The sequence below is a fragment of the Triticum aestivum genome, chromosome 2B, assembly GCF_018294505.1.
Source record: "Triticum aestivum cultivar Chinese Spring chromosome 2B, IWGSC CS RefSeq v2.1, whole genome shotgun sequence".
In the NCBI taxonomy this organism is placed as follows: Eukaryota; Viridiplantae; Streptophyta; class Magnoliopsida; order Poales; family Poaceae; genus Triticum; species Triticum aestivum.
In genome coordinates, this window is record NC_057798.1 from 581,155,608 (window position 1) to 581,174,816 (window position 19,209).

The 19,209-nt window shown below is 41.8% G+C and overlaps 1 long non-coding RNA gene across 1 annotated transcript; it reads right to left on the bottom strand.

Moving 5' to 3' along the window:
* Positions 1-171: 171 nt before the first annotated feature.
* On the bottom strand, positions 172-3,925 carry LOC123041716 (uncharacterized). The gene is made up of 2 exons (XR_006418613.1): positions 3,794-3,925; positions 172-452 (listed from the first exon to the last, which is right to left on the bottom strand). It is a non-coding gene; the product is annotated as an uncharacterized lncRNA (long non-coding RNA).
* Between the last annotated feature and the right edge of the window lie 15,284 nt (positions 3,926-19,209).

Here is a 19,209-nt window from a genome sequence, read left to right on the forward strand (position 1 = left end):
ATCACAGGCTCAAGGCATTTTTATCTTTATTTTTTTTAAAAATAGGGTGAAAGTGTAGTGTCTTTCTTTTTTTTTTAAATGAAAGGGGTTTTCCCCCTGCCCCAACTTTTATTAAAGCCAAGACAACGCATCCATACAATTTAGAAGTTTTCGGTGCAAGCCAAAAGCAGCTAAATAAGAGGCTTACAAGTTTCATCTACAGGATACATGCACATAGGGATACACTTGATAAGATGATCACTGATAGAACACAAAATAAGCAGACCAAGGCCCCATGTACTTTGGACCATCTAGACCAAAACGATTCTAAGCAACTTCCCTCGCCGATGATCGAGTGTCCTTAAGCATCGAAGAAGCAGAGCACCCTGCACGCCCGAACAGGGAATTTTCCATTGCCTTATTAGCGAGCCCATCAAGTCCAGGATACAACAGATACTTCATCGTTTTCGCCCCTGAAAAACAAAGTCATTTCGCATCAACCATAAGCCCCACAAGGTGGCAAAAATAACCAAGTTAACAGCTTCATTTTTCTTTTTATGATTCCACAAAGGTTTTAAAGATTCAAAAGAATCGGGAACTGGAATGCAAAAACAGTCAGCAACAATAGACCAGATCTCTCTTGCCACAGTGCAATCAAAGAATAAATGTTGGGTAGTTTCAAGCTCAGTGCAGAACACACAAGAAGCATTATCTACATGCCTTCTTTTGGCCAAATTATCTCTAGTCAAACTTTTGTTATTAAAAATGAGCCAAAAGAATACATGTATATTCGGGGGAACTTTAATTTCCCAAATGGAATCCCTAATATCAGAAGGCACACCTCCAAAATTAATCATTTTATAAAAAGGACTTAACAGTGAACTTGCCAGAAGCCTCCAACATCAGACAGGGTGATCACTACCAGCAGATGGAACAAACGTTTTAACAAAATCAATCAGGTGGAGCCACCTATTCATAGTTGATTCATTGACACACCTCCCAAACATGTGCAACTGCACCATCTTGTTGTTGGCAAATTTCAAACAGATCCCAAAACAAGGTCTTAAGGGATCGATCCCCAATCCAAATATCATGCTAGAAAGCCACATTTTGTCCATTACCAGGTATCCACTTATAGAAATTCTTAGCAGCCACAAAAGCCCACGAAATACTCTTCCAAAAAGGTGAGCCATCCCAGGTTTAGCCCAAAGAATGTTAAGTTTATCAACAACATATTTAAAACAAATTTCTTCCGATCACTATTCCTATCATCGTACATTCTTTTACTCCGTGAAGCAAGCAGAGTTATATTGAAATCCATAAGGTTAGGGACCCCATGCCCCCAATTCTTTCTTCCTAGAAATAAGCCTTCAGTTGGCCAGATCGTATTTATGCTCATCACCTGCATTGCCCTAGAAGAAGTGTGACATTTGAGAGATAATAGCCTCAATAGCCTATTTAGAGCATCTCCAATAGACGGTCCAAATGTAAAAGTACATAACTTTTGGACCGTCTGGGGCAAAAACGCTGCTCCAACAGACGGTCCATATGCAAAAAAAATTGGACCGTGGCCTCCTCGTGATGTAAAATACAACACCTCGCGATGCAAATATACATCACGAGAAGCATCTGGTCCAAAACTAGCCGCCGCCCGCGAACGCCAACCGCCACTTCATTTCCTTTCCCGCCCGCCCGCGCCCATCCGCCCGCCCGTGCCCGTCCGCCCGCCCGCGACCCTCCCGGCCGCCGCCCCCCGCCGTCCGACGCCGCCATGGCTGATGCCCGACGACCCCACCGCCATCTCCGTCGCTGCCGCAGCCGGTGGGCTGACCCACGTGGTCGTCGCCGCCGCTGCCACTGCCATCCCGCCCGCAACCGCGGCCATGCCGCTGCCCCCCGCCCGCCGCCCCGGATTGGCGCCGCCCCGGCCGGTGACCACCGCCCAGGCGGCGAAGCCGGCGAAGGGACGAGGAGGCAGCATCAAACGGCCGGCCAACCGCAACCGCAACCCGGCCGACAGTTCTACGCGACCGGTGAAGGTCTCAAAGGCGGTCGCGGCGGCTCGGGGCGACGACTCGCAGACGGTGCGGCCGGCGGCCTTCTCCAGCAGCCACACATTCATTCCTCAACCTCCCCCGCCGCCACCGCTGGCCGTCGAGGAAGATGTGGCCACGCCGACGGCCACCGCCTCCAGCATGTTCGACGAAATGTCGCAAAGGTATAAATTTTGCGGTTGTGCTCTCGTTTGTTGTTTCAAATTTTTTGTGTTCTTGATTGTTTGTGCGTGCAATTGTAGTGTTGATGATGAAGCTTTCATGCACGCAACAAATGTGGCAAATGATGATTACATATATGAGTCACAAGAATATGAAACCCAATATGATGATGACAATCTTGATGTGGAAGATGAGGGCTTTATTGGCAAGGGAAGAAGTGGAAATTATACCACCGCGGAGGATGAGTTGATATGCACCGCTTGGAAGAAAATCTCTCAAGATGCAAGCGTTGGAAGCGACCAAACGGTGAGCACCTATTGGAAATGCATCAAGGAGTATTGATGACCCGAATGAGTAATATTCATGCATATTTCAATTTCTAGGGCGAAAAACTTTGATTGAGACGATGCTCTTTTGGTAGACGAGTTTGATACTATGATGGTGATGCACTTTTGATTGAAACTATGATGATGATGCACTTTATTTTCCAAATTTAATTTCTATTTCAATGCAAAACCGCAGCTGAATAGTGGCTGGCAGCAGCCGCACGGCCGTTTTCATATTGTTTACATCTTCATTTTGGCCCATCTATTGGAGTTGCAGATTTGGACCATCTGTTGGAGTTGAGATTTTTTCGGAGCTCCAAACCGCACTTTTTGGCGGTCCAAATTTTACATCTCCGGTTTTGGACTGCCAAATTTTGGACCATCTATTGGAGATGCTCTTAGGGAGTTTCATAATGGACATAAGATAGGTAGGGATGCTGGCAATGCAAGTAGTAAGCAAGATAAGCTTGCATCTATAAGAAAGACATCTCCCCAACCAACCAGATATGTTCTTGATAAACCTATCAATGTTAGGTTGAATGTCTTTTCTCCTATGTTTTTTAAAGTGCAAAGGCACACCCATATATTTAAAAGGGAAATCCCCTACCTTACAGTAAAAAAATTTGAGCAAATTCTTTTGCCATGTCTTTCCTTTTTCTAAACCTGCTTCCATTTTTTGAACACGTGTTTTTTTCTATAAAGAGAACCCCTCTCCGATTTTAATTAACAGAAACCACGTTGTCTTTTACAGCTACCAGAACAAACAAGAAAAGGCAAAAGGACGATGATGGATGACCTAAAGGAGCAAAATGGGCGACACCGATCAGCCCCAATAAACCACAAGGGGCTATATCAGATATAGCTAGAAATAATGACTGGGGACATTTTGAACCCATAGGCATATGAACCCGCTTTTAAAAAATACATTTTAAACGCGTTTTAAAATGTCAAAAAGTTTGAAACAAAATTTCATGCATACATCTTCACAACATGTGTGCGTGGCATGAAGTTTTGTGAAAAAAATCTCTTTTTATTTTGCCTCCGTGGAAAGATAAATTTCGGTGCTTCTAAATTGCGTTCCACAAAACATTTTTTTTGTCTTCTTTGCATGCCAAAGAAAAAGTTATTTTTGGGCGAAAATTTATGCACACATAAAATGTGAAGATGTATGCATGGAACTTTTTCGCAATTTTTTGGTATTTTGAACTAATACAACTACTCAAACATGTAAATGGTAGACAAAGAGGAGAGGATCAGAGTACAAGTCGATACCAAGTCGGGGAGAAAGGCATGGCGGTGTTGAGGAAGATGGCACGGACCTGAAGGCCAGTGTAGCATGGTGCGGAGCCTCCTCTTCCTTCTTCTTGTCTTGGCCCTTCTTCTATGGTGGAGGTGGTCTTGAAGCAGCACGGGAGATGGGTGGTTGTAGATGATGATGGTGATTGTATAGCCGACATCCACGAGTCTCCTTCGTGGATGTAGACTCTCCTCTTTGATCCAAGGGCTCTAGATGATCCAAATCTAATCCCAATACCTCCCTTGATGGACAAGAATTCATGGGAACAAAAGGGGACGAAATCCACAAAGAATCGTGTGAGATCTGGGCGGTTTTGTCGCTTTCTGAGGGTGGTACAACTATTGATATGACCGAGCTTTGTCGTACCTGATGTCGTCATTATCTCTGTACCCCTTTAGTATATTGGCCACCATTTCTCTGATTTGGGTGTTCTTGGGCTTGTTAGAATCATGTGAATGAGCAGGATACACTTCTGGCATTGGATATTCAATTTGAGCACTTTGAAAATGTCATATTTGATACTCCAAATTGCCTAAGTCAGGTGCCTAGAAGTCTTTCGTATTGAACCCAACCTTTGCCTTTTCTTCATGCTTAGTCCATGGTTGCTACAAACCACCTATAGACATAAGAAAACAAAGAAAACCAACAATTTTTTTTACAAACTATGCAATTCAAAATGAAATGTGTATAACTAGAAATCAAGCATAATGGACAAGTAATTGGCTGGATATGATATATGGAGATAACATGCACCAAATGAGCTTCAAAAATGTGTATCAAATAGAGCCGTCAAGGTCCCGCACAGTCATTTCAAGGTAGCCATCAATGGAGAACAAGAACATAGGGCGAGAGTACGGTAGCCAGTGGTTGAGATGCACGATGCGACACATGCAAATCAAATCTTGTTATCAGTTGGTTGTGATGCATTGCAAGATGTTTTTCGATAAAGGGAAGTCATTTATACCCGTATTCTGCGACAACACAACATAAAAAATAAGTCGAGACATTGAGGATTCACATGACTAAAAAAGAAAATTAAAAAAGGCATGACCCCGAAACCCCTGGCACTACCCTCAACAACACATAGACTGCGATAAAAAGGTTCCCCAAAATCGAAGCCTCTAGTAAGGGTACAACTCAAGGCACCCCCATCATCAAAATACAACCACTAAAGGAAGATTGTGTTGGAAATATGCCCTAGAGAAAATAATATTGTATTATTATATTTTCATTTTCATAATTAAGAGTTTATATTTCATCCTATAACAGCTGTTATACTGGAATATGTGATTAAGTGGAAAACTCATATGCACGTGTGGAATAATAAACGAAAAAGTATAGGTTCCCGGTCGTGCCTCCAAGACAGGCTCAAGCGTTGTTGGTGATCATGTTTTTCGGATCTTAGGATATTGTTAAGTGTAACGATAGTCCTAAAACAACATTGAGAGTATGACATTAAAAGAACGATTATATTGAATTGACCCAATCTTGTTTGTTATACTTTGAGACAATATTGTCTAAAATCAATTGTTAAAACACCTGATCTAGCCTTTGCATCCACCAAATGAGACTTCAGCCTTGCTATCTTTCTGTGAATAGAGCCAAACACCTCTCGAGCCCATCTCTGCATACTCCCAGACACCGCACCAAGCTTCTGCCATACCCCAGCCAAGCTGTGATCACCTGAATTCACCGCCTCCCAAGTAGTCGCCACCATGCCGTCGTACTGATCGTGCCTTGTCCATGCCTCTTTGAATCTAAAAGGTCTTTCCCCCCTCGTGTGTTGATGCGGAGCCGTCTCCAGCGCAAGCATAAGGATAGCATGGTGATCCGATTCCTCCGTCATCACATGCTCAACCGTTGTTTCTGAGAAAAGGTCCAAAAAATTGTCAGTACAAGTTGCGCGATCCAGCCTAACCTTAATGTTCTCACTGCCATCACGTTTATTATTCCAAGTATAAGGGCATCCCAAGAAGCCCAAGTCCGCCAAGCCGCATTCGGCTAGACAATCATGGAAATCCTCCATCAGAGAGAAACTTCGAGGATCCCCCCCCTTCTGGTCAATGTGGAAGAGAGCTTCGTTGTATAATCCCCTAAGAAGATCCATGGTAGGTCATCTTGGGCACGAAGATAACGAATGGCGTCCCAAGACTTCTTCTGTAGCTCGGTTTTGGGTTCCCCAAAGAATCCAGTGACTCCATAGGTCTAACTTTAGAACATCATTTGTGCATCAATGTAGTACTGACACCATAATTCTAACAGTCACCTGAACAACATCCCTCCACCACATAGCTAGGCCACCACTCCTTCTCAGACAATCCACTGCTACCTCTTTCCTGAAGCCCATACTCCACTTTGATCTCTCCGTTGCTCTAGCCGTTTTCAGAGTTTCCCATAAGAACACCATCGTAGGATTGTAGGGCCTAATCAGATCCCTAAGCTCGCCAAATGCTGAGGTCAATCCCAACCCTTGACAGTTCCAGGCTAGGAGATTCATGGCGTCCGGCGGCCCCGCCCAGCAGGGTTCGCCGCTTTCTCAATACGTTCCGAAATGTGGTCAAACGCGTTGGACGTTTTACACCTTGTACCGCGAATGAAAGCATCATGTGGGATTTTCCTCTCAAGATCATCTTTAGCAACCCAGACTTGCTTAGGTCCCCTCTTCCCACTCCTTTCCTCATGCCTCGGCTTTGATCTTCCCGAAAGCACTATCTCATGATTCCGCCTCACTTTTTGAACATAAATCCCTTGTTTCCTCCTACGTATATATCTTCTATACCCATGCCACACCTTTGGGACCCTGCCTTGATCACCATGACTACTGCATGGACCATGCATGTCATCTTTGCCCTTACATGCCCAGTCCCAGTCCTGAGATCTCTCCCCAGACTGTCGCTGCTGAACTAGCTTATCACAGAGCTCACACTCCCTCCGTTGTTCTATCCCGTGTCTGATACATCCATTTTGCATCATGTTTTCTGACTATTATTTATAGTGTTTTCAATCAATATAACACTTTCTGGAGAAATTCTAATGCCTTTTCTCTCATAATATGCAAGGTTTACACAAAGAGGGAGAATACTGACAGCTGGAATTCTGGACCTGAAAAAGCTACGTCAGAGATGCCTATTATGCACATATCCAAATGAGCTGAAATTTTACGGAGATTTATTTTGGAATATTTAAAAACTATTGGAGAAAATAAATACCAGAGGGGGCCAGCCAGGTGCCCACTAGGAACCAGGGCGTGCCTACCCCCCCCCTTGGTGCACCTTGGTGGGTAGTGGGGCCCTTGGCCAGTCTCCGATGCCCATCTTCTGGTATATAAGCCCATTTCCCCTAGAAAAAAAATAGGGGGAGGACTTTCAGGACAGAGCACCGCCGTCTTGAGGCGGAACTTGGGGAGGAGCACTTTTGCTCTCCGACGGAGAGATCCCAGCGGGATACTTCCCTCCGGGAGGGGGAAATCGGAACCATCGTCATCACCAACAACCCTCTCATCATGGGAGGGCCAATCTTCATCAACATCTTCAACAACACCATCTCATCTGAAAACCCTAGTTCATCTCTTGCGTTTAATATTTGTATCAAATCCTCAGACTGGTACTTGTGGGTGACTAATAGTGTTGATTACATCTTGTAGTTGATGCTAGTTAGTTTATTTGGTGGAAGATTATATATTCAGATCTATTATGCTATTCAATACCCCTCTAATCTTGAACATAAATATGTTTTGTGAGTAGTTACTTTTGTTCTTGAGTACATGGGAGAAGTCTTGTCATAAGTAATCATGTGAATTTGGTATTCGTTCGATATTTGATGATGTGTATGTTGTTGATTCCCTTAGTGGTGTTATGTGAACGTCGACTACATGACACTTCACTATCTTTTGGCCTAAGAGAATGCATTGTCGAGCAGTTATTAGATAATGGGTTGCTAGAGTGATAGAAGCTTAAACCGTAGTTCATGCGCTATTCCATAAGGGGCTGATTTGTATCCATATGTTTAATGTTATGGTTAGATTTTATCTTAATTCTTCTTTCGTAGTTGCGGATGCTTGCGAAAGGGGTTAATCATAAGTGGGAGGCTTGTTCAAGTAAGAACAACACCCAAGCACCGGTCCACCCACATATCAAATTATCAAAGTAGCGAACGCGAACCAAACAAACATGACGAAAGTGACTAGATGAAATTCCTGTGTTTCCTCAAGAACGCTTTGCTCATTATAAGAGACCGTTTCGGCCTGTCCTTTGCGACAAAAGGACTGGGCTACCTTGGTGCACTTTTGTCACTGTTACTATTACTTGCTTGTTACAAATTACTTTGCTATCAAACTATCTGTTACCTACAATTTCAGTGCCTGCATAAAATACCTTGCTGAAAATCGCTTGTCATTTCCTTCTACTCCTTGTTGGGTTTGACACCCTTACTTATCGAAGGTACTACGATAGATCCCCTATACTTGTGGGTCATCAGTGTCTCAGATCATCTTCTATGAAATCTTCCTCTCCCCTCCGATCCTTGTTTGGACTGTTAAGTTCACCACAGCTCAACAGCTGACCCACACCAGTGTGAGAGTCCACCAATCTAAAAAAATCAGCCTGTAAATTGCATTTTAGGGAGCTTCTTTCTCACTATTTGGACCTAGATGACCACCCTCAAGAACTCCCACTCAGCCACTATTGTAGCTGTTATGGCTGCTTGCTGACACCCCTTCTCATACTTATTTGTCGTTGTTGCTCCTGTCCGGTGACGCCCTGAGCCAACCACCCCATTGGGACGAGGGGCCAGCTGGAGGTTCACAAATGCCTCCCACATGAACTAGCCTACCACATTCAAAACAAAGTGGGGGACTTTCTCATAGTAGAAATCAAACAAAGTTCCCACCTTATCTTCCAGTGAGGTTTTAAGGTAGAATCCCCTCACAAGAGGCTCATACTCAGAGATCTTTGTTCTAACTCTCAAACAGTTGCCTCGAGCAAAACCATACTTGTCCACGTCAACCTTCACCACCTCCTGAAGCCAATTGCCTAGAGCATTGCCAAATTCCTTATCCCTTTTATCCGAGGGAAGATCCGTAACTCGGACCTAGATGTCCACTCTATCAAACACCACCTCTGATGGCCTCACATCTCCTTCGTAATCCTTCATGATCACCACAATGAAATTGAAGTGCAATGGGCCACCACTACTAGGGAAAACCCTAGTAGTAGCGCGGGTTTTGAGGCTAGCAGCAGCGCGGGGGGCCGCACTACTAATAAGACGCTACAGCTAACTCATAGTAGTAGCGCGGCCCTAACACGCACTACTACTGTTGACGATATCAGCAGCGCTTTTCAGGAACGCGCTACCATTAACTAGCTGTAGCGATTTCGCCATCCCTCGCTACTGCTATATCTTCCATCATTTTCCCACTGCCCTTTCCCTTTCAGTTTCCCTTTCAGATACTAGATACTAGGTACTGCTAGTAGATATCAAGTTCATAAACCATTACTAGGTAGTACTCCCTTCATTCCAAATTACTCGTCGTGGTTTTAGTTCAAACCATGACGAGTAATTAGGAATGAAGGGAGTACTAGATAACAATTTCATGCATAGTCAACATGCATCCTCAAGCAGTACAAGGTCATATCAACGGCCATCATCATATGTAGTTCTAGATGATATCGACGACGATCATCATATGTAGTTCTAGGTGATATAGCCACACACACATATGTAGTTCTAGATGATATAGCCACACACACACATATGTAGTTCTAGATGATATCAAAGACAATCATCATCCTCAAGCCTGGGCGGTTGGTGTTCCTGATAGTAATTAGGATGGCCTATCCAACACGAAGATTCTTGCCATCGAGGAATTTCTTCCACCCAACCGAGTTTAAGTGTGTGCGACCGTCTGTGTCCACGCGGTAAGTACAGGTTGTGACGGAGCCCCTTGCAGTAAGGCGTAGTCCAGCTGAGCCTTCTTCATCAGGCTCGATACCATAACTCACAGATATGCTCTTTGCCAATTTCTGAATAAAAAAAACATATCAATTAATAAATAGCCTCGCAAATAAGTACATATAGATTATCTACACTATTAATAGTTTCCTTAGATTCTACTCTAATAAGCATGTGATCGAACTCTACACTAAAACTCTACACTAAGTAATTCATCGGATAATTTGCATTTGTAAGTATATAACATACCATATCATGTCGATCAACCATGATATTTGTCAAGCGGGTCACGAATGGCACCCCGACAAAGTCAGCACGTGGCGGAATTATGTCCCACAGGTTGGACACCTCCTCCTCACTCAGCCTTGTTCTTTGAGCTACGATGGCTTCATGAAGTGGGTCCTCATCATCTTCATCGAGTGGGTCCTCATTATCTTCATCATCTTCATCATCTTCGTTATCTTCATCATCTTCCACCAGGTTGAGATAAATGACAGCTAGCTCGGGTCTTTTTACTCAGAAGGAGAAGCGGATCAACTCACCACCAGTAAGACGCATGCGAGTGACGAACGGGCCCATCCATCTCCTCCAATCTGTGACATATTGCGTCCTTTCTCGACCTCCATAGTGTACGGCCCCCCAGGAGCCTCAAATGTCACAGTGTCTCCTGTCAGCTTGTTGAATTTCAACCTCACATTGCATGGGACGATCTGTGTAAAATAAGCAAAATGACACAATGCAGTAATGCCAACACTAAAAATAAAATAGTAATTACATTTCATCTAATTTCTTACCTCCACATGACGAAAACTCGGCTGGAAGTAGATGCCGAACAGCTTACCAGTTGCAAGGCTGCTGGCGCATCTTGACTTGCACAGTCGACATAGTGGTGGTGGTGGTGGCGCCATTTTTCCTAAAGCAATATGAGCAAAGGATTAACGATCAACTAAATCAAAATGTTCTAAGTGAACTAATTCAACTAGCCTACTAAATCAACTAAATCAAAATGTTCTAAATCAACTAAATCAACTAGCCTACTAAATCAACTATTTCAAAATGTTCTAAGTCAACTAAATCAACTAGCCTACTAAATCAACTAAATCATATCAACTAAATCAAAATGTTGCATATGAACTAGCCTACTAAATCAACTAAATCAAAATGTTCTAAGTCAACTAAATCAACTAGCCTACTAAATCAACTAAATCAAAATGTTGCATATGAACTAGCCTACTAAATCAACTAAGTCAAAATGTTTTAGTCAACTAAATCAACTAGCCTACTAAATCAACTAAATCATATCAACTAAATCAAAATGTTGCATATGAACTAGCCTACTAAATCAACTAAATCAAAATGTTCTAAGTCAACTAAATCAACTAGCCCACTAAATCAACTAAATGAACTAGCCTACTAAATCAACTAAATCAAAATGCTCTAAATCAACTAAATGAACTAGCCTACTAAATCAACTAAATCAAAATGTTCTAAGTCAACTAAATCAACTAAATGAACTAGCCTACTAAATCAACTAAATCAAAATGTTCTAAGTCAACTAAATCAACTAGCCTACTAAATCAACTAAATTATATCAACTAAATCAAAATGTTGCATATGAGCAAGAGGGAGAAGGAGGGGCGACACGAGGAGGGAGAAGAGAGTATGATGGAGGAGGAAGGCGGAGCGAGTAGGGGCTGGCCGGCGCGGCCAGTTGAGGGAGGACGGAGGAGGAAGGCGGAGCGAGGAGGGGCCGGCCGGCACGGCCAGTTGAGGGAGTACGGAGGAGGAAGGCGGAGCGAGGAGGGGCCGGCCAACGGCGAGTGGAGAGGGAGGACAGAGGAGGAGGCCGGTACCGAGTACAGCAAGGAGGAGGAGGTGACGGCGCGCGGCGCAGACGGAGGAGGGGCGACGGGGGTGGACCGGCGCGTGGCGCAGACGGAGGATTGAGTGTGTGACTGTGTGAGTGGTGTGTGTGGATCGGAGGAGATGGGGGGTGGGAGATGAATGGCTTAGCAGTAGCGCGCTGTTGGAAAACACGCTGCTGCTAAGCTATCTAGCAGTAGCGCCTTTCACAATAAAGCGCTACTGCTACGTGTCAGCATGTAAAAATAGACTTTGTTCAATATATCAAAAATACATTGATCATCAACGATCTTTTTGTGTACAATCTGATTTGTCAATATGAGTCCTCACCGGTTTAGGAACAGGTGAAGACTCATATTGCAGCCACAAATTCTACACATAGAGTTCAATGAAGACAAAGTGCTTGTCAAAGTTTGAGAAGTAACATATTTAAGGTGGTAGAAACTCTCTTCACAGAGTGAGGTGGGACTAAATTTTTGTAGGAAACTTAGTAGTAGCGCGTATCTGAGAAATGCGCTGCTACTATGCTACGTAGCAGTAGCGCGCGTCGCTATAACGCGTTGCTGCTATAACTGGCCCCGCGACGGCCTCGTGGGAATTATAGCAGCAGCGCGTCTTTAAGCGGGCGCGCTACTGCTAGATTTGTTTCAGCAGCGAGTTTCATCTGGGCACGCTACTGCTAATTAGCAGCAGCGAGTTATTTGAAGCACGCTGCTGATAGGATTCTGTGTATAGGCTTTTCCCTAGTAGTGCACTATGCATGTTTCCAATATCTCTCGCTTCCAAAATGCAAACCTTCCCAGCCGCCGAGCACTTTGAGTGCTTCATAATCGTCTGCTTCGGATCCACAAAGAGAAACCCTTATGCTTCCTTTTCCATGAGGACCATACCACTAAGCCTCGCATAAAAGACTCGCGGTAGGGTCCGGAGTCCCGTTATCAATCGGGGATCTAGATGACCCCCGGCTTGTTGCTACTTCTTGAGCTTGCTTTGGTTTTTCCCTTGAAGAGGAAAGGGTGTTGCAGCAAAGTAGAGATAAGTATTTCCCTTAGTTTGAGAACCAAGGTATCAATCTAGTAGGAGAAAGCACACAAATCACCGAATACCTGCACAAACAATCAAACAAACTTGCACCCAATGCGATAAAGGGGTTGTCGATCCCTTCACGGTTACTTCCAAAAGTGAGATCTGATAGAGATAGATAAACAATAAAGTAAATATTTTTGGTATTTTTGGTTTATAGATCGGAAAAGTAAAAGATTGCAAAAATAGTAGATCAGAAACTAAAATTGTAGATCGGAAACTTGTATGATGGAAAATAGACCCGGGGGCCATAGGTTTCACTAGAGGCTTCTCTCAATATAGAAAATAATACGATGGGTGAACAAATTACTGCTGAGCAATTGATAGAAAAGCGCATAGTCATGACGATATCTAAGTCAATGATCATGAATATAGGCATCACGTCCGTGTCAAGTAGACCGACTCCTGCCTGCATCTACTACTATTACTCCACACATCGACCGCTATCTAGCATGCATCTAGAGTATTAAGTTCATAAAGAACGGAGTAACACATTAAGTAAGATGACATGGTGTAGAGGAATTAACTCAAGCAATATGATGAAAACCCAATCTTTTTATGATTTTATCCTCGATGGCAATAATAAAATACGTGCCTTGCTGCCCCTACTGTCACTGGGAAAGGACACCGCAAGATTGAACCCAAAGCTAATCACTTCTCCCATTGCAAGAAAAACCAATCTAGTTGGCCAAACCAAACCGATAGTTCGAAGAGACTTGCAAAGATATCAAATCATGCATATAAGAATTTGGAGAAGATTCAAATAATATTCATAGATAAGTTGATCATAAATCCACAATTCAACGAATCTCGACAAACACACCGCAAAAAGTATTACATCGAATAGATCTCCAAGAACATCGAGGAGAACATGGTATTAATAATCAAAGAGAGAGAAGAAGCCATCTAGCTACTAGCTATGGACCTGTAGGTCTGTGGTAAACTACTCATGCTTCATCGGAAGGGCTGTTGATGTAGAAGCCCTCCATGATCGAATCCCCCTCCGGCAGGACGCCGAAAAAGGCCCCTAGATGAGATCTCACGGGTATAGAAGGTTGCGGCAGTGGAAAAGTGTTTTTGTGGATGCCTCTGTTGGTTTGGGGATATATGGGAATATATGGACGAAAGAATTCGGTCAGGAGGTGCATGAGGGGCCCACAACGGTGGGGGCGCCCTATCCCCCTAGGCGTGCCCTCTGTCCTTGTGGACGCCTCATGGCTCCTCTGACTTCATCTCCAAGTCTCCTGGTTGTCTTCTGGTCCAAGAAAAATCATCGCGAAGGTTTTATTCCATTTGGACTCCATTTGGTATTCCTTTTCTGCGAAACTCAAAAACAAGGAAAAAAACAAGAACTTGCACTAGGCTCTAGGTTAATAGGTTAGTCCCAAAAATAATATAAAATAGCATATTAATGCATATAAAACATCCAAAACAGATAATATAATATCATGGAACAATAAAAAAATATAGATACATTGGAGACGTATCAAGCATCCCCAAGCTTAATTCCTGCTCGTCCTTGAGTAGGTAAATGATAAAAACATAATTTTTTATGTGGAATGCTACCTAACATATTTATCCATGTAATTTCCTTTATTGTGACATGTATGTTCAAATCCGTAAGATTCAAAACAAAAGTTTAATATTGGCATAAAAATGATAATACTTCAAGCATACTAACAAAGCAATTATGTCTTCTCAAAATAACATGGCTAAAGAAAGCTATCCCTACAAAATCATATAGTCTGGCTATGCTTCATCTTCATCACATAAAATATTTAGATCATGCACAACCCCAATGACAAGCCAAGCAATTGTTTCATGCTTTTGATGTTGTCAATCTTTTTCAATTTTCACGCAATACATGAGCTGAGCCATGGATATAACACTATAGGTGGAATAGAATATGGTGGTTGTGGAGAAGATAAAAAGAGGGAGATAGTCTCACATCAACTAGGCGTATCAACGAGCTATGGAGATGCCCATCAATGGATATCAATGTGAGTGAGTAGGGATTGCCATGCAATGGATGCACTAGAGCTATAAGTTTATGAAAGCTCAAAAAGAAACTAAGTGGGTGTGCATCCAACTCGCTTGCTCACGAAGACCTAGGGCATTTTGAGGAAGCGCATCATTGGAATATACAAGCCAAGTTATATAATGAAAAATTCCCACTAGTATATGAAAGTGACAATATAGGAGACACTCTATCATGAAGATCATGGTACTACTTTGAAGCACAAGTGTGAAAAAATGATAGTAACATTGCCCCTTCTGTCTTTTTCTCTCATTTATTATTTTTTTTTCTCCGGGCCTTTCTCATTTTTTGGGCCTCTTTTTTTTTCTTTTTTTCTTTTTTTCTTTTTCGTCCGGAGTCTCATCCCGACTTGTGGGGGAATCATAGTCCCCATCATCATTTCCTCACTTGGACAACTCTAATAATGAAGATCATCACACTTTTATTACTTACAACTCAAGAATTACAAGTCGATACTTAGAAAAAATACTTGTGTATCGGGATGTGCAATGAATCAATAGTTACATGTATGAAAGAATTATGAAAGGTGGCTTTGCCACAAATACAATGTCAACTACATGATCATGCAAAGCAATATGACAATGACGAAGCGTGTCATAATAAGCAGAATGGTGGAAAGTTGCATGGCAATATATCTCACAATGGCTATGGAAATGCCATAATAGGTAGGTATGGTGGCTGTTTTGAGGAAGGTATATGGTGGGTGTATGGTATCAGCGAGAGTTGCGTGGCACAAGAGAGGCTAGCAATGGTGGAAGGGTGAGAGTGCGTATAATCCATGGACTCAACATTAGTCATAAAGAACTCACATACTTATTGCAAAAATCTATGAGTTACCAAAACAAAGTACTACGCGCATGCCTAGGGGGATAGATTGGTAGGAAAATACCATCGCTCGCCCCCGACCGCCACTCATAAGGAAGACAATCAAAAAATAAATCATGCTCTGACTTCATCACATAACGGTTCACCATACGTGCATGCTACGGGAATCACAAACTATAACACAAGTATTTCTCAAATTCACAACTATTCACTAGAATGACTCTAATATCACCATCTTCATATCTCAAAACAATCATAAAGAATCAAACTTCTCATATTATTCAATGCACTTTATATGAAAGTTTTTATTATATCCCTCTTAGATGCCTATCATATTAGGACTAAATTTATTACCAAATCAAATTACCATGATGTTTAGAGACTCTCAAAATAATATAAGTGAGGCATGAGAGTTCATTAATTTCTATAAAATAAAACCACCGCTGTGCTCTAAAAAGATATAAGTGAAGCACTAGAGCAATATTGCCTAGCTCAAAAGATATAAGTGAAGCACATAAAATATTCTCATAAATCACGATTCATGTGTGTCCCTCTCAAAAGGTGTGTACAACAAGTATGATTGTGGCAAACTAAAAATCAAAGACTAAAATCATACAAGATGCTCCAAGAAAAACACATATCATGTGGTGAATAAAAATATAGCCTCAAGTAAAGTTACCGATAGACGAAGACGAAAGAGGGGATGCCCCGGAAGGCATCCCCAAGCTTAGGCTCTTGGTTGTCCTTGAATATTACCTTGGGGTTCCTTGGGCATCCCCAAGCTTAGGCTCTTGCCACTCCTTATTGCATAGTCCATCCAATCCTTACCCAAAACTTGAAAACTTCACAACACAAAACTTAACAGAAAATCTCATAAGCTTCGTTAGTATAAGAAAATAAACCACCACTTTATGGTACTATTGTGAACTCATTATTTATTTATATTAGTGCAATATCTACTGTATTCCAACTTTTCCATGGTTCATACCCCCCCCCCCCCCGATACTACCCATAGGTTCATCAAAATAAGCAAACAACACAAAGAAAGCAAAATCTGTCAAAAACAGAATAGTCTGTAGTAATTTGTAACTCCCGAATACTTCTGTAACTCCAAAAATTCTAAAAAAATTAGGAAAACCTGGGAAATTTGTGTACCAATCCAGATCAAAAAGAATCATATCAAAATCACGCTTATGTGAATTATGAAAATTTATTTTCCTGGATGCAAAAGTTTCTATTTCTCAGCAAGATCAAAACAACTATCACCGTAAGCTATCCCAAAGGTCTTACTTGGCACAAACACTAACTAAAACACAAAGACACATCTAACCAGAGGCTAGATGAATTATTCAAAGCAAAACAGGGACAAAAAGCAAAGAACAAAAATAAAATTGGGTTGACTCCCAACAAGCGCTATTGCTTAACGCCCTTAGCTAGGCATTAGTAATTTTAATATGCTCACATAAAAGAGAAGAATTGAAGCACAAAGAGAGCATCATAAAACACGTGACAAACACATCTAAGTCTAACATACTTCATATGCATAGTCATTTTATAAGCAAAAAAATTACCCAGGCAAGCAAAAACTAGCATATGCAAAGAAGAAGAAAGAGACGATAGCAATCTCAACATGAAGAGAGGTAATTTAGTAACATGAAAATTTCTACAACCATATTTTCCTCTCTCATAATAATTACATGTAGAATCATAAGCAAATTCAACAAAATAGCTATGACATAACATATTCTCAACATGATCCACATGCATGCAAAGTTGACACTCCTCCAAAATAGTGGGATTAACATTAACTAAAGTCATGACCTCTCCAAACCCACTTTTATCAAACATTTCATAAGATTGAACATTCCCCAAATATGTGGGATCTAAAGTTGACACTCTTCCAAACCCACTTTAAATATTATTGCAAACATTATTATCAATCTCATATTCATCATGGGACTTAAAATAAATTTTCAAGATCATAATAAGAATCACCCCAATCATGATCATTGCGATAAGTAATAGACATAGCAAAATTAGCATCCCCATGCTTAGGGTTTTGCATATTTTTAGCACAATTGACATTAATAAAATTTATAACAACATCATTGCAATCATGCTTTTTATTCAAAGATCTATCGTGAATCACTTCAGAAAAGCACTTCATCACAATTTTCAGATTCACGAATTTCAAGCAAAACATCGTAAAGATAATCTAGTGCACTCAACTTACAAGCGATTGGTTCATGATAATTGGATCTCTTAAAAAGGTTAGAAAGTGGATGAGGGTCCATAAACTTTTAGCAAGCGAACATACAATCAGAAAGAAGGCACATGGTAACACAAGTGAACAAAAAATCGAGCGGAAGAAGGGCAAAGAAAAGGGCAAATATTTTTGAAAATCGTTCTAGAAGTGGGGGAGAGGGAAACGAGAGGCGAATGGTGAATAATGTAATGCAAGAGATGAGAGTTTATGATGGGTACTTGGTATGTCTTGACTTGGCGTAGATCTCCCCGGCAACGGCGCCAGAAATTCTTCATGTTACTTCTTGAGCTTGCGTTGGTTTTTTCCCTTGAAGAGGAAAGGGTGATGCAGCAAAGTAGAGATACGTATTTCCCTCAGTTTGAGAACCAAGGTATCAATCCAGTAGGAGACAACGCACAAATCACCGAATACCTGCACAAACAATCAAACAAACTTGCACCCAACGTGATAAAGGGGTTGTCAATCCCTTCACGGTTACTTGCAAAAGTGAGATTTGATAGAGATAGATAAACGATAAAGTAAATATTTTTGGTATTTTTGGTTTATAGATCAGAAAGTTGCAAAAATAGTAGATCAGAAACTTGTATGATGGAAAATAGACCCGGGGGCCCATAGGTTTCACTAGAGGCTTCTCTCAAGATAGAAAATAATACGATGGGTGAAAAAATTACTGCCGAGCAATTGATAGAAAAGCGCATAGTTATGAAGATATCTAAGTCAATGATCATGAATATAGGCATCACGTCCGTGTCAAGTAGTGAAAGCGCAACTAATCCCAGGGTGGTTTTGGTAATTCATAACAACATATAGCTCATTGAACTAATATTCTTTCAAGATCAATGTTTCAGAAAGTTCAATAATTGGTATGGCATGGACTAGAGATGTGGACCCCTAGAACTGCTAAGGACACATATTGGCAAAAGCTCAAGACTCTACATTTTCATTATAGTGATCCAAGATCACATTGAGTCCATAGGAAAAGACAATACTATTAAAAGGGCATGAGCTATTGCTTAACGGCTTGCTTGCTCAAAATTCTTAGTGATATGCTCCAAAAGCCCTCAACCACTTTCTCATTTCCACATATGTCCTAAATCTAAAGTCAAACTCGGCCTCAACGATTTGATCTATCCGGCGCCACCGAGTTCACTTGACATAGCCATAGCCAGAAACCCTAATCAGTTCGGTCTCACCGATAGGGATCTCGATCTCACCGAGATGGGATTGCAAACTCTCTGTTTCCCTTCGTAACATTTTGGTGTAACCGAGATGAGCGATCGGTCCCACCGAGTTCGCAGTGCAAACTCTCTGTTTTCTTTTCATAACATTCCGGTCTCACCGAAATGGGCGATTGGTCCCACCGAGTT